Source organism: Oryzias latipes, chromosome 22, assembly GCF_053564925.1.
Source record: "Oryzias latipes strain Hd-rR chromosome 22, Olatipes_Hd-rR_3.1".
Classification (NCBI taxonomy): Eukaryota; Metazoa; Chordata; class Actinopteri; order Beloniformes; family Adrianichthyidae; genus Oryzias; species Oryzias latipes.
Window position 1 is genome coordinate 29,975,357 of NC_136258.1, and position 17,144 is coordinate 29,992,500.

Sequence of the window (17,144 nt, forward strand, 5' to 3'; positions counted from 1 at the left end):
GTTGGTTTGTGCGCTGTGATCCCTCCAAACTGTGCTCGGACACGGACACACGGCCGGCTTGCAGAGGTGATTTAGAGCAGTGTTGTTCACCAGGTCTGCCGTGGGAAATGACCCTCAATAACTTATCGAAAAACATTTCCATCTCCAGGATTTCAGCTCTGTGTTCATCCAAACTGATAAAACACTGAGTAGTTAGGAATATGAAAGATCATAAAATACTTTTTTCTCTGTGTTCATTTGATTCTATTAAAGACATTTTGATAAAGATGACGGTACCGCGATTTAGCTGCAGCTATAACTGTGTAAGGAAAAGTCCCGCCCCTTTAACTGTCTCCACCAATCATTCTTGGAGGCTTAATCACATGTCATCAGTCTGACCAATCAGAAGTGGTTAAAGTCTTCACTTCCTTGTTCTTAATTCTGCTCATAAAGTCTCTCAGTTCTAATAAAAATACCAGCTAAAGCTCGAACAAGGTCCCCATTCCCCGGGCCGCGGGGCGGTACCGGTCCGTGGGATCGTTGGTACTGAGCCACAGAGAAACAACAAACTCCACCTTTTGTTTCAGGTTTTTGAGAAAAACCTGGATTCTCACTCCACACCTGCTTCATTCTGAAAGCAGCTGCCGACTCCTGAAGTGAAACCCCCAAACCAGCAAAGTTTACCAAAAAAAAAACGGGTTTGGACAGCAGCAGAAATTAGGAGACAGAAGAAGACTTCAAAATAAAAGCTGCATCTAATGTTAGGAGGTTGCTGCTAATAAAGTTGTTCAAAGGGAGGATTCACCTTTTTTTTAATCATATTGTGATCAATAATTGTTCTCCCGAACTGTGGCGTCCGTTACGTAAACACCACGGGTCAAAAACACAAAATCGCAACGTAAGCAAACAACGCTGAGCTGAGGAGGAAAATAAGAGTTTCAGCTCTAGAGGACTTTGGTTTTACAAACTCTTCTTCCTTCATTGATTGGTGAATGCTCATCCAATGAGAAGAGGGCATACTGCCCCCTGCTGTAGGGGGGCGGGACTTCATTCGCTTCTTTAGTGCATTTCCAACTTCAGAGCTCCAAGGTTGAAGGTTTAGCTCTGCAGAAGAAAATGAAACCGTTGAGTAGAAACGGAGACTTCCACGCCGAAAATGCTGAGTCATGCTTCACCAGGCTGCAATCCATTGGTGAGAAAGTAGCCGTAGAGACGACTCCCGTTGTTAGCATGACGTTCCAGGTGGTCTGATAGCTCTTCCAGGGTGAGTTGATCATACATCACACAGATGAGATGATTATCGGAGTTGGTTTTGGCTCGGGAAAGTATGCGACTCGCTCCCACGCAAAAGTGAGAAAGAACAACAATGGAGGACCGGGGAGTGATTGCTCAACGGCTGCAGGTGTCATCCATCATGCTCCGACACACTGAATGACTGTAATTCCCAGCAGCCCTGGGAAGAAGGTCACGGCCACAGGAAGCCGGACTCACCGGGGTCAGCAGACTAATGCAGACCGCCGCACGCTCCCGGAAGGCGGATCTGCAGACCTGCCATCATCTCAATCAGACTATTGTTCACTAAAAGCCAACTTTTCAGGACCCAACGATCATCTGGATTCCTATAAACACCAGTAACACGAAACACGACTAACAGCTCAATCTCTAATCGTTTTCATCAACATGTTTTGGTTCGTTGAGGAGAAAACCGTAAAAATGGCTTCTGGTCTTGCGGTTTTAAGGAGTGACACGAGACAGATGGGTGTCATGGCAACGGCGTTTCATCTCACAGGCGCACTCGGGTCTCAACAAGAGCTCCTGACTGAACCTGCAGGAAATATCTCGTGCCTTCATGTCCTCCATTAATACTTTTCAAAACATGTCACATCTGGAATGACAAACAAAGCTGCCGGTTGATGCGCCGAGCAATTTGTCAGTTGACAAAGTCAGCATGAAATCCGTCAGCAGCAGCAGCGACTGACAGTCAGACCTTCAAACTCGCTTTGGCTCTCGGGCAGACGGCTGAGAAGACGAAGAATGCAGCAATAAATCCTAACACGTTCACGCCTGCTGATGTCATCATTAGCACCAGTGATCAGAATACGATTACTACGGATTCACCGAAACCCAGCAGCATTTTCTTTTTGTGATTTGGGAACGGACTCTGCAGCTGGGTTTGTAGTCCATGAGCTTCAGCAGAACCAAACTTCAGACTCTGAGTGATGTTTGATTTCGGAAATGTAAAGAAACGGCTGGAACACACGCCTGCAATACAGCACAGTCCAAGTTCTAATGCAGATGGGATTTATGTGTCAAAAAGATCAAATTCTGTGTTTTTAAATGAAACTCTAGGAGGATATTTTGTGTCAGGCTCTTTGAATCTCAGACACCTGTGAGGATTACTTTGCAGGTGAGATCATTTAAAGGAAGAACGACTAAAGAAGGACGTTCCACATTATTAACCAACATTTTCAATCAATATGGAAAAGAAAAGATCTGAAAAGCCTGAAATAGTTGAATGTCTTGGACTAAGTATGAAAACGTCCGTATTTCAGGAAAACGTGATCATGGTTCTATGAAGAGATCAGTGGCTGATCCAGAGACACGCGTGTCGCTGCAGATGAAGGCAGTGAGGAAGGTTTCTGCCAGACAAATGCCTCAGATGAAGAGAGCCGCTGCTGAAATCCCATCACACAGCAGCAAGGGTGTTTGAAGCTGCTGGTTTGTCTGGACTCCCACCAACATCAGAGGCCTGCAGTTCTACTTAAACCTTCGTTCTGCCCCCCTGAACAACCCCCACATGCAGAAACGGCTGCAGAGGGTCCAGACACACATGAAGACAGTCATGTTCGCTGATGAGAGCCGTGCAGCCCTGGACGGTCCAGATGGGGGAGAACCGGGTGGTTGGATGGCCACCACGTCCCAACAAGGCTGGGACATCAGAAAGGAGGTGGCAGAGTCATGGTTTGGGCCAGAATCATGGGGGGGGGGGGTCGGCCCCTTTAGGTGACCTCTGAAAAGTAGGTGGGGTTTCTGACCACTTTCTTCCTTGGTACAAAGAGAAGAACGGTCAACGATCTTCATGCATCTCCTGCTGCAGAAAAGGAGAAAAACTGATGCTGTGGCCCCCATCCTCCCCTGACCTCCACCCTATTGAGAACCTCTGGAGAATCTTCAACCCAATATCTCTGAGGGTGGGGGGCAGTTCCCATCCAAACAGGGAGGCTCCAACACTCTGAATGCTGACTCTGTTCGCGTGAAAAGAACACGTGGTGAAACCCAGAACCGGTAGAACCGCACCGGGAGGCAGTGAGCTGGAAGCATTAGCAGTTTTTTTCCCATTCATCCATTTCCCCCCATTTTTTGCACAAGTGTCCCCAAAATGACCTTCAAAGATCTTTGAGTCGCATGTGGTCAAAAAGGCGGAGCCTAACATTCCAGACCTTTCTTCTGCACGGACGGCGGTGGAAGGCTGGTTTTCCCCGCCGGCGAACCTGCATGTCGCTGTCAGTCAAAGCTGCAGTGAGAAATGCCTGTGAGTGTGTGAGAGGTGCGTGTGCCTGTGTTGACGGGGCGGTTTGACAGACGGCGTGATGATGGATGTCAGTGTCAAATGTCAGCGCTGTCAGAGGCCTCATCCGCCATTACTGTCTCGGCGTCCCTCCTCTGTTTGGTCTGCGCGGGATGCAAATCGCTGCAGCGCCGCAGCGGAAGTGGACGACTGCAGCAGAAGAAAAGGCTCCAGAACGGATGCAAAACCGGCTGCAACCGATTTTCCAGAGGAAGCGTCTTCACACGTGGATTTAGGCAGCTTTGCTTTCTTAAACAAATCGCCTCCAACCCCCGATGGAGCAAAATAAACTACAAATAACTGAATGCAAGTCTTTGGTCCGGTTCTGATAACTCACTTTCACTTTTACAGAGGAAAAACAGACTGATAGCAAAATAAGAGCATCAGAGATGTTTGTTAATCTGACTGTGTTTTCCAGAAGATGTCCTGAGTTCACACAAAGATTCAGATTATTGACTGTTTGCATCCGTTTCTCTGAATATTGTAAACTAGACGTAAGGAAAGACAAAAAACAACCACTATAGTTTACACACACACCCACACACACGCACGCACACACAAACGCACGCACACACAAACACACACACGCACGCACACCCACACACACGCACAAACACACACACGCACACACAAACACACGCACGCACGCAAACACACGCGCACACACACGCACGCAAACACACGCACGCACCCACACCCACACACACGCACACCCACACAAACACACCCACCCACACGCACACACAAACACACACACAAACGCACCCACGCCAAGACACACACACAAACACGCACGCACACACAAACACACGCACGCACGCAAACACACGCACACACAAACGCACGCACGCCAACACACACACACAAACACGCACGCACACACAAACACACGCACGCACGTAAACACACACACACACAAACGCGCGCACGCCAACACACACACACAAACACGCACGCACACACAAACACACGCACGCACGCAAACACACACACACACAAACGCACGCACGCCAACACACACACACAAACACGCACGCACACACAAACGCACGCACGCCAACACACAAACACAAACACGCACGCACACACAAACACACGCACGCACGCAAACACACGCGCACACACACGCACGCAAACACACGCACGCACCCACACCCACACACACGCACACCCACACAAACACACCCACCCACACGCACACACAAACACACACACAAACGCACCCACGCCAACACACACACACAAACACGCACGCACACACAATCACACGCACGCACGCAAACACACGCACACACAAACGCACGCACGCCAACACACACACACAAACACGCACGCACACACAAACACACGCACGCACGCAAACACACACACACACAAACGCACGCACGCCAACACACACACACAAACACGCACGCACACACAAACACACGCACGCACGCAAACACACACACACACAAACGCACGCACGCCAACACACACACACAAACACGCACGCACACACAAACGCACGCACGCCAACACACAAACACAAACACGCACGCACACACAAACACACACACACAAACCCACATACCCACACACACACACACCCACAAACACACCTTTATGAAAATAAACATTCTCCGTTCCTCCGATGACAGAACTAAAAACCTCAAAATAAGAAAAATCGATTACAATCTATTTATTCTTTTAGTTTTTTTCACCAAAATATTTGAAAACCTTTTTTCTCCTGCAGTGCCGATCCTGATCTACCAAACAAACGTTCCATTTCTGTCAAAGTGAGAAAAGGATTCAAAACTGTGATCCCAGAGGTCGATGTGGGACCGTCTGGAGGGTCTCTGAGGGTCTCGTTCTCCAGCAACGTTCCTCGGCTTCCTGTTCTGAAACCGTTCAAGTCAAACGGTTGAAAGACGCTGAAGCTCTGGAGGTGCTTCCAGCCCCCACCAGCTGAAGGGTGTCGGCGTTCTTTGGTTCTGCAGACGTTAGAAACGGGTTTTCGGGTCTCTGCAGCCAATCAGAACCTGCCTGGACGTCCCTTCTCCCCTCTGATCACTAAGATGGTTTGTTCTGTATTTGGAATAGAAACAGGAAGCTGATTCCCTCAGAGACGGATAACAGGTTTCCACAACAGAGCACAAACACAAGCGGCTCGCGTGTCGCAACCAGGCGGAAAAACAGTCCTGTTTGCTTTTCTTTCGCTGAGGTTTTGCATTTTCACAGAGAATTAGAAATTGCAAAACAAAAAGGCCTAAAGTGACTCTGCGTATCATCATGTTCAAATGCATTTTAAGGCAGAAACACCTCTCCACTGTATGTTCTGGCACCAGTGTGGGGTGGTGTGGTTACCGGGCCGTCGTTTTCCTGCTGCAGACGTTTAATTACTGCACAGACACGAGGAGCTCCAAGTGTGAACACGTCTGAGAGACAGGAACGTGGCTTCAGCCACAGTTTAGCAGAAAAGCTGGGAAAAAGGCAGACTAAATGAGAGAAACACGAATGGATGAGGTGGGAATGTGTCACCGAGGGCTTAGTGTAAAAATGTAACTTTTGATCGCTGACGTGAAGACGACGGTTCTACAGCAACCACAAAACGGTTCATCCTGCAGGAGCGCCTGCTGCCGCACACCTGTCACCTGCAGGGACGCCAAAGTCCCGTTTGGGAGAAAGAAAACGGATCCAGGGAGATGAAAAGACAACAGACGGAGAGTCAGCTGATCTGCATCCATCTGAGCCTCAACATAACCCGAAGGTTCGATTCCCAAGCTGATGGGGCTGGACCAGAACAGTTTTCATACAGATTTTATTTAATAAAGCTTTAAGAAAAACCCTCCTGTGATTTTTGAGGCTTTTAGGCCCTAAAATCTGTCATTTTTCATACAAACTAAACTTTATGCAGTTTTATGTACAACAATCTGTTTCAAATGGAAAATACTCTGACGGTCACTTTGGTGTTTAAGTCTCACTGAAAATCCCGGATTCAGCTTTTCTTCTCAAAGCCAGCCGAATGAACAATTTCACACGAACAGAAAAACAAAAGTATAAAACTGTTACTGCGTTTTATTCATGAAAAAAACAAGAAGTGTTTGTGTGCCAAAGAGGAAAAAGACACCGCAATAAAAAAAAGTTTAAATCCAAATCTCATAAATATTAATTGAAAAATTGAAATGTTAGAGATTATTAACAATATTTGACAGTAAAGCTTTGAAGCTGCTGGGAGCTGTGGCCGGTTAGGAGCTACCAGAAGGTTCCACATGAGAGGAATCAGATCACACGTCTCTAATTCTGCTTTCTGAACGGGGCTGGCTGTGCAGACAACCCCCCCCCCTGCTGACATCACACCTGCCTCCATCCTCAGAGCCGCTAGGGGCAAACGGGTCATTACTGTCACCTAGTGGACAAACCAAAGCGGAGTTGGGTGAGTGCAGCCGGAGGCGCGGAGATGGCAGGCGCATGTGGGAACCGCGCCGGAGATGCAGAGAAAGCAGCTGTAGGAGCATCTGCAGGAGCGTCTGCAGGAGAGTCTGCAGGAGCGTCTGCAGGAGAATCTGCAGGAGAATCTGCAGGAGAGTCTGCAGGAGAATCTGCAGGAGCATCTGCAGGAGAGTCTGCAGGAGCATCTGCAGGAGCGTCTGCAGGAGAGTCTGCAGATGTACGCGTGTTTGCAGATGGAACACACATGACCTCCGTGATCCTCCTCGCAGCAGTTCCCCTCAGACCTGATCTCCTCCTACCCACTCCCACTAGCCCATAAGAACACTGGCCTCCTCCTGCACCTCTTGGCCGATGTGTCGGCTGCATCATGGTCGGGGCTTCTCCAAACATACACATCTTGTGGGTCCAGAAAAAAAACATTTCAAGGTAGATAAAAGCAAAGGAGGCAGCAGACATTCCTCTGCAGTGATGGGATCTGTCCGTGCAGACGGCTCCCGGGTGGTCCGTCCTTTCTGACGGGGCTCAGCCGGTACGGGCTGAAGGAGAACACGCGTGAGGTTCTGAGGCCGCAGAAGCTCACGCGTGACTCTATCTTTAGGGGGGGGTTGGACGCCAGCGTCTGACCTCAGCAGGCTCTCCCCAGCCCAGAGGAGCTCAGACGGAGGAGCAGCCTGCTGTGTGCAAACGGCAGCTTCAGAGGCTCGCCGGTGGTTTGAGCCTGATGAGAGACGGTGATTATGTTACATACGGCCGCGGTTCCATGACATAATTACGCAATCAGCAGCCCGGCTTTGTGTTCTGGCCACGATTTATCCACAACAAATGAGTGGGTGTCATTCATTTTCACAGGCGGATGCAGACGCGGATTTACTGTGTCGCTGGGTGACAGGGCTTTTGTTTTGGCACAGGGCCACGTGCCACGCTGCCCCCCATCCACACCCACCCCCCCATGTTCCAAAGGAACCATCCTGAGGCTTCATCACAGAACCTCCTACAGACTGAAGACCCTGAAACGGGTCTGTCGTCCACCGTGAGAGCAGAGGAGGATCACGCAGACGAGCGTAAACACCGGCAGAGATGGCCGACCTTCGGCCGCCCCACAGTTCAGTCATGGACCCAACCAACGGCGTGGGAGGACGACTCGAACTCCGCTGCTGGAAATGAGAGCGGCTCTTTCGCCATCCGAGGAGCCTGAAGACGAAGTCCAAAGTGATGCTGCAGGGTCAGCAGGAACCTCCTCAGGGACGGCGCTCCAATCTAGTCAGTGTATATATTCACTAGATTGGAGAATATAGACCACAATGCATTCCCTTTGACAAAAATGTATGTGTATTCACTTTTTTATACCATGGTCCGGGTGAATACTCGATTCTGATTGGCTGCAGGGTGTGGATTACAAATATATATACCACAGTGATTACCGCATGCCTAAAAAAGTGGTTCCGGTCACCTAGCTTAAATGTTCTGTCACTGCGCTTCATCCTCTGGACAAGAAGTAGCGGTTAGAGGTGAACTTTCTCTCTGATCTGATGCTTTGTTGAACACATCATGATCATCAGCACAGATATCGCTTTATATCGCCTTGACTTTTTGTGAAAAAAGCGATCCAAACAGTAAAAATAACAAGAATTAAGTGATAAACACTGGTTGAATATTTATTTCTATGGTCAGTGAGCATGGCATAAGCGGGTTAACGACCTTCAAAGTGTCCATCATCAGCATTAACGCACAATGTGGAAGCCTGAACCGTCCGACGCAAGAAGCTGTTAAAAAAAAAAACTTACTTGTGACGTAGAAAAGACGCTGGGCGGGGCTTTAGTCGCCCTGCTCCGCCTCTTTCTGTCAAACAAACAAATGGTAAATGGCGTATAGCGCTTTTCTACCTTCAAGGCCCAAAGCGCTTTACAGTCACACACACTTTTACACACACATTCACACACACATTCACACACTGATGGCTGCTCCGCTGCCAAACACTGCCGCCTAGCTCCCACCAGAGGCTAGGTGGGGTTCAGTGTCTTGCCCAAGGACACATCGACTCTTGGGCGTGCAAGGCGGGAATCGAACCTGCAATTTTACAATCATGGGTCGACCGCCCTACCGCTGCACCACAGCCGACCCTAAACAGATCCATGAACGTCTTTATTTTCCTGGTCTGAGCTGGAATCTGGATCAGAACCGGACGGGTGGATAGATATTGCTGACATTTTTTATGCACCACTAATGTTAGCTTGGGGGTGTGAGGGGCTGCAAGCTAGTGGGAGAGAGCGTAAACAAAGGCATGATGGGAACTCAGCGAAGGGTTACGTCTGCGACAAAAACTCAGAGGTGAATTCCTGATGAACTCCTGCCGCTCTGCAGAAACTACAGTGGAGGACAAAATAGTTGGTTCCCCTCAGTTAAAGATAGAAAGTCCACAATCTTCACTGAAATGACTTGAAACGTTCAAAAGTAACAAGAAATTAAAATTTATTGAATATTAAATCATCAAAATCAGGAATTACTTTTGAGTTGTTGATTAACAGAATTATTTAAAAAAACAAACTAATGAAATAGGGCTGGACAAAAATGATGGTTCCCATAACTTAATATTCTGTTGCACAACCTTTTGAGGGAATCACTGCAATGAAACAGTTTCTGTATTTGTCAATGAGCCTTCTGCACCTGTCCACAGGTATTTTGGCCCCCTCCTCATGAGCAAACTGCTCCAATTGTCTCAGGTTTGACGGTGTCTTCTCCAAATGTTTCAGCTCCTTCCACTGATGTTCAATGGGATTCAGATCTGGGCTCATAGAGGCCTCTTCAGAATAGTCCAACGCTTTTCTCTGAGCCATTCTTGGGGGGTTTCTGTTCATCGTGACCCCCAGGACAATTAGTTCTAAGTCTTTTATGGAGGTCCCATCAGTTTAGTCCAGGCCTATTTCATTAGTTTGTTTTTAAATAATTATTTTAATCAACAACTCTAAAGTACAGGCTGATTTTGATGATTTATTTTTTAATAAATTTCAATTTCTTGTTACTTTTGAACGTATCAAGTCATTTCAGTGAACATGGTGGACTTTCTTTCTTTAACTGAGGGGTGTCAACTATTTTGTCGTAGAAAATGACTCAGGATTTTGGCTAAAACCACCGGGAACGCTTCACAACAGATCAGCAGATGATCAGGGCGGTACTTTAGGGAGAGCTCATGCAGCAGAACCAAGCTGCATCAGGACCCGTTGGGAGGGCCGGGCCTGCATGGAAAACCTGAGCCAGACCTCCCTAAACGTGAGCAGAAACACGCCGCTCCTTCAAACACGTGTGGAGGCCGTCAATGAATTCATGACCACGCAGGAGAGGAAGCAGCTCGGCCGTCCGGACGCCGCAGAGGCGGGACGTTCTGCTCGGAGTCGGAGGGAATTCTGCTCCAATCAAAGCTCGAGCCTCAATGCAGCATGAAGTTACCCCCGTGACAGTTTGCCCCCCAGGAGGAAGCGTTGTGAGACGGCTCTGCTGTTGGACAGATTCTAGCGGGATCCGTCCGTTTGCTGCAGCTCTGCTGTGACAGATGCTGAGGATGAACTCTTGACTCCGGCGGGGCCGGTTCTCCATGTGTGTTGGTGCGACTCCGCCGCGGTGGGTGAGGCAGGCGTAGGCATGTGTGGCCCCCGCCTGTCTGCGTTTTAGGGCCAGAGAAAGATGAGAGGAGCAGCAGGATCTGCAGCTATCTGGGAGGTGGAAGCTAACGACACACCGGGGACAGATTAGCTTCTCGTCCATCAGGAAGACTCTGATTTACGGCCACGCTGACCGGCCGGCTCGCCCCCCACCCAAAGCAAACAGGCACAGCAAACACGGCCGCCTCTGTTCAGCAGCAGCAGGGGGGGGGGCTCACACACATCTGCAGGCTGTGGTCAGCCTGTGGCCTGGAGCGGCAGCAGCGGCAGCAGCGGCAGCAGCGACTGACCAACAGAAGACAAGCCTGAAATCACAATTTAGTCCATTCTGTACTCAGACCCCCCCCCCCCCCCCCCACGCCAGTGATACACAACCTCCCCCCCCCCCGACATAACAACGATTAATCACAGGCTGCAAATTCTAAGCACCTGCAAGAACGACAACCGTCTGCACGCTCTCCCCCCTCCTGACAGCCCTACTCTCCCTCTATGGCCCCCCCAAAAAGATAAAGACTTCAGGAACAAGCTGGAGTGGTCCTCACGTTCTGTCAGACTGAGCTTCAGTGAGAAACACCTGAATGACCTGAGCCCATTATGCTAACAGGCTGACCCCCCCCATGGGCTTCACCGGGCCCTCTCACCCAATCAGCTGTCTGGGTCCCATAGCAGCAGAGTGCAGCCTTTAGGGAGGTCCGGCCCACCAGCACTCAGAGGGGGGGCAACTTTGTTAGGACACAGAGACCCCCCCCCCGTAAGGAACCAGCAGAGATCCAGTTCTAACAGACTCTTTACCAGATCCAGTCAGAGGACGGGACGGTTCCTCCTTAGAGGACCACAAAGAAAACACGCACACATGCACAGATACACACACACAGATAGACAAACACACACAGATACACACACACAGATAGACAAACACACACAGATACACACACACAGATAGACAAACACACACACAAACACACACAGATACACACACACACACACAGATAGACAAACACACACACATGCACATCCACCTGATTGATGGTTTTTTGACGTCTGTCCATCAGCTCATGAGAACAAACGGATCTTAGAGGAATCGGCGAGAAGAGCTGAACGTTTCTGAAACTGGAGCAGAGTCTCCCCCCAGACGGATGAGAGCAGCTCAGAGGGGCTGCCCACCCCCGTCTAAAGAAAACCTCATGAACCCCTCCAGGACCCGAACATGCTCACCACAGAGCCGGACCTCCACAGAAATGGAATTCATCTGGTGGATCAGACTCCATCAGAACCTTCATAATACCTGCTCTGTCAGTATGGCTAAGGGCGACACCCACCCCTCATCTCACCTGCAAGTCCACTCAACAGCTTAACCTCAGAAACGTCCCGCAAAATATCAGAGGGGGGGGGGGGGGTTAGATACAATGCTGAGCGTCAGTGAGCCCCCACTCAGGCAAAGCATGCCAAAGGAATATGTGCACAGGCCCTGGAGGGATTCACAGGCCGGGTGGGGCGGGGGGCCGCAGGCCTGCACTTCTGATCCGTTCCATCAATAAAAATCCCATTCAAAACAAACACGTCCGAGTAATCAGTCCTGTTGTCAGCCACAGAACACACCTGAGCAGTGTACGCAGGCGGCCGCCCCGGCAGGAAGCAGAGCAGGGAGGGGGGCAGGTAGGCATTTCACTCCAGGCCAGTCATTTGTCACGATTGTCACTGAATGCACAAACACAAATTACTGAATTATAACTGCGGATGTGTGTGCAGCGTGGACTAAATCAAGGCCAGCGCTGGGAGCTGTCATAACAGCGGGCTGGTGTCAGGCTCGCCATGAGGGCGGGGGCCGCCGACCACGTTTATGAAACTTCTGTTAGTGTTGTTACAGGTAAACAAAAAGGGAATGTGGGAGCGATGAAAGCTCGGATCAACAAAGTCCATATGCTCAGAAATGTGTCACTGCAAAGAGTCTGACAGAGGCGTCGTTCTGCAGCCCAAGAAACAACTTTTCTGCCAAAAATGGACAGGATTCACACGCCGAAGGAGAGGATTCACACGCCAAAGGAGAGGATTCACACGCCAAAGGAGAGGATTCACACGCCAAAGGAGAGGATTCACACGCCGAAGGACAGGATTCACACACCAAAGGAGAAGATTCACACGCCAAAGGAGAGGATTCACACGCCAAAGGACTGGATTCACACGCCAAAGGAGAGGATTCACACGCCAAAGGAGAGGATTCACACGCCAAAGGAGAGGATTCACACGCCAAAGGACTGGATTCACACGCCAAAGGAGAGGATTCACACGCCAAATGAGTGGATTCACACGCCAAAGGACTGGATTCACACGCCGAAGGACAGGATTCACACGCCAAAGGACTGGATTCACACGCCAAAGGAGAGGATTCACACGCCAAAGGAGAGGATTCACACGCCGAAGGACAGGATTCACACACCAAAGGAGAAGATTCACACGCCAAAGGAGAGGATTCACACGCCAAAGGACTGGATTCACACGCCAAAGGACAGGATTAACACGCCAAAGGAGAGGATTCACACGCCAAAGGAGAGGATTCACACGCCAAAGGACTGGATTCACACGCCAAAGGAGAGGATTCACACGCCAAAGGAGAGGATTCACACGCCAAATGAGTGGATTCACACGCCAAAGGACTGGATTCACACGCCAAAGGACAGGATTCACACGCCAAAGGAGAAGATTCACACGCCAAAGGACAGGATTAACACACCAAAAGACAGGATTCACATGCCACAAGAGAAGATTCAAACGCCACAGGAGAGAATTCACACGCCACGGGAGTGGATTCACACGCCAAAGGACAGGATTCACACACCAAAGGACAGGATTCACACACCAAAGGACAGGATTCACACACCAAAGGACAGGATTCACACGCCACAGGACAGGATTCACACACCAAAGGACAGGATTCACACACCAAAGGACAGGATTCACACGCCACAGGACAGGATTCACACACCAAAGGACAGGATTCACACACCAAAGGACAGGATTCACACACCAAAGGACAGGATTCACACGCCACAGGACAGGATTCACACACCAAAGGACAGGATTCACACACCAAAGGACAGGATTCACACACCTAAGGACAGGATTCACACACCAAAGGACAGGATTCACACACCTAAGGACAGGATTCACACACCAAAGGACAGGATTCACACACCAAAGGACAGGATTCACACGCCACAAGACAGGATTCACACACCAAAGGACAGGATTCACACGCCACAGGACAGGATTCACACACCAAAGGACAGGATTCACACACCAAAGGACAGGATTATCACACCACAGGACAGGATTCACACGCCAAAGGAGAGGATTCACACGCCAAAAACAGGATTCACACACCGAAGGACAGGATTCACACGCCAAAGGACAGGATTCACACGCCAAAAACAGGATTCACACACCAAAGGACAGGATTCACACGCCAAAGGAGAGGATTCACACACCAAAGGACAGGATTCACACGCCACAGGACAGGATTCACACACCAAAGGACAGGTTTCACACACCAAAGGACAGGGTTCACACACCAAAGGACAGGATTCACACACCAAAGGACAGGATTCACACGCCACAGGACAGGATTCACACACCAAAGGACAGGTTTCACACACCAAAGGACAGGATTCACACACCAAAGGACAGGATTCACACGCCACAGGACAGGATTCACACACCAAAGGACAGGTTTCACACACCAAAGGACAGGGTTCACACGCCACAGGACAGGATTCACACACCAAAGGACAGGTTTCACACGCCAAAAACAGGATTCACACACCAAAGGACAGGATTCACACGCCAAAGGAGAGGATTCACACGCCAAAAACAGGATTCACACACCAAAGGACAGGGTTCACACGCCACAGGACAGGATTCACACACCAAAGGACAGGTTTCACACGCCAAAAACAGGATTCACACGCCACAGGACAGGATTCACACACCAAAGGACAGGGTTCACACGCCAAAAACAGGATTCACACACCAAAGGACAGGATTCACACGCCAAAGGAGAGGATTCACACACCAAAGGACAGGATTCACACGCCACAGGACAGGATTCACACACCAAAGGACAGGTTTCACACACCAAAGGACAGGTTTCACACACCAAAGGACAGGGTTCACACGCCACAGGAAAGGATTCACACACCAAAAGACAGGATTCACACACCAAAGGACAGGATTCACACACCAAAGGACAGGATTCACACGCCACAGGAGTGGATTCACACGCCAAAGAACAGGATTCACACGCAATAGGACAGGATTCACACACCAAAGGACAGGATTCACACACCAAAGGACAGGATTCACACGCCAAAGGAGAGGATTCACACACCAAAGGACAGGATTCACACGCCACAGGAAAGGATTCACACGCCAAAGGAGAGGATTCACACACCAAAGGAGAGGATTCACACGCCAAAGGAGAGGATTCACACGCCAAATGAGTGAATTCACACGCCAAAGGACTGGATTCACACGCCAAAGGAGAGGATTCACACGCCAAAGGAGAGGATTCACACGCCAAAGGACTGGATCACACGCCAAAGGACTGGATTCACACGCCAAAGGACTGGATTCACACGCCAAAGGAGAGGATTCACACACCAAAGGAGAGGATTCACACACCAAAGGACAGGATTAACACACCAAAAGACAGGATTCACATGCCACAAGAGAAGATTCAAACGCCACAGGAGAGAATTCACACGCCACGGGAGTGGATTCACACGCCAAAGGACAGGATTCACACACCAAAGGACAGGATTCACACCAAAGGACAGGATTCACACGTCAAAGGAGAGGATTCACACACCACAAGATAGGATTCACACGCCACAGGAAAGGATTAACACACCACAGGACAGGATTCACACGCCATAGTAGAGGATTCACACGCCAAAGGAACAACATTCAAGAAGTTACTTGTGGACAGAATGGACATTCTCAGGATGCTGACCTGCAGAAATGTGCCCCCCGTGCTGCTGAAAGAGGCAAAGGTTTGCGTCTCAATCTCTTGTTTGTACAGACTGTGTGTTTGGAGGTGAACCGCACAGGTACGGGGCCGAGGCGCAGGAAACCTTTTACCGCAGGCGGCATTTACTCTGCTGACCACACAGCGTCCCACGGGGGGGTAGAAACCCTCGTAAATACACAGAAACACCAATGTTCCCATCTATCAGTTTCTTCTGCTTGGGGACACTAAACCCCCCCAAACCAAAGGTCTGCAGATTTTCTGCAGCTCCGGCTGCGTCATGCAGACGTTCACAGGCTCAATCTGAAAACGTCTCCCCCCTGCTTGAAATTTAAATTCTCAAAAATCTCTGAGGCAGTAGACCCCGGGTCAAAAAGACCCCTTCCAACGGCTGCATCTTTACGATCGGTGTTTGTCTCTCAGATTGGGTTTGTTACGGCTGACCAACATCATGCTGGTCTCTCTCTGAGGAGAACAAAAAAAGCCCCCCCCCAATCATATCACCCCCCCATACCCATCTTTGGTGTCCAGCCCTGCAGCAGGACCTGGTGCTGAAATCTAATATCATGGCGTCAGTTTGGTTAAACAGAGAAACTAAAACCAAAGAGACTCTTTTTCCGTGGCTGGGGAGGGAGGGGGGAGTTCTGATTTATTCCAGGAGGGTGAGTGGGGGGGGGTCTCTTTATCTGGGATCACCAGGAAAATCGTATGAAAGGGAAAGCGTACTTCCATAAAGCTGCTTGCTGTCTTTTTAGCCCCCACCCACCGTTTAAAGGCCCCACCCTCCCCTGGCTGACTTTTATTTGAGTCTTTTCTGCCTCAGCATTCCCTCCTTCAGGATCCAGTTGATCCCAGCTCTGCTGTGGATGGGGGGGGGGGGGGGGGGGGGGGGGGGGGGCGCTGACAGTTGCATGACAAGGAATGTTTCCTTTTGTAAGAGCCTACTTCCTGCTTGTGCAGTTTTGGCCTAATTGAAATGTTTCCTATTGAGCTCAATCAAGAAAGCAATTACCTAATTATTCGCTTATGCCTTCCTCGGGCCTGCAGAGAGAAACCGAGCTGCACCGAGGGCGGGGGCTGAAATAAAGCATCAGACCAGTGGAAAAAAGGCTCATGGGAAATCCAGGAACAAATTAGTGGGAACATTTTTCTTTCAGATCCCTGAACGGTGCAGGAAGCTGAAAAGCGTTTGTGCTGAGAGAACGAAGATGTTTTTGATGAAGAGGAGAAACGCTGAATGTCAGAGATGCTCGGAGGAAAAGGCAGCTGCTTTTATGAGCTCATAAGGAAAAGTTTTATCAAAGAGGAGCGAGGGGGAGACATTAAAGGAGCTGGAATGTTTTGTCCCGGTTAGCCGGCCTCTAACACATTTAATAATGAGACAGGTAATAAAACTCACTGGCTCAGACACACACACCACAAATGGGGGGGCGTGTTTTCCCACTCCTTCCTCTAGACTCTCCCGACATAAAAATAGATGGCCTAT

At 49.7% G+C, this 17,144-nt stretch overlaps 1 protein-coding gene across 1 annotated transcript in view; it reads right to left on the reverse strand.

The window, feature by feature from the left end:
• slc25a21 (solute carrier family 25 member 21) overlaps positions 1 to 17,144 on the reverse strand; it is a 76,748-nt gene that overhangs the window by 33,658 nt on the left and 25,946 nt on the right. The window lies entirely within an intron of this gene.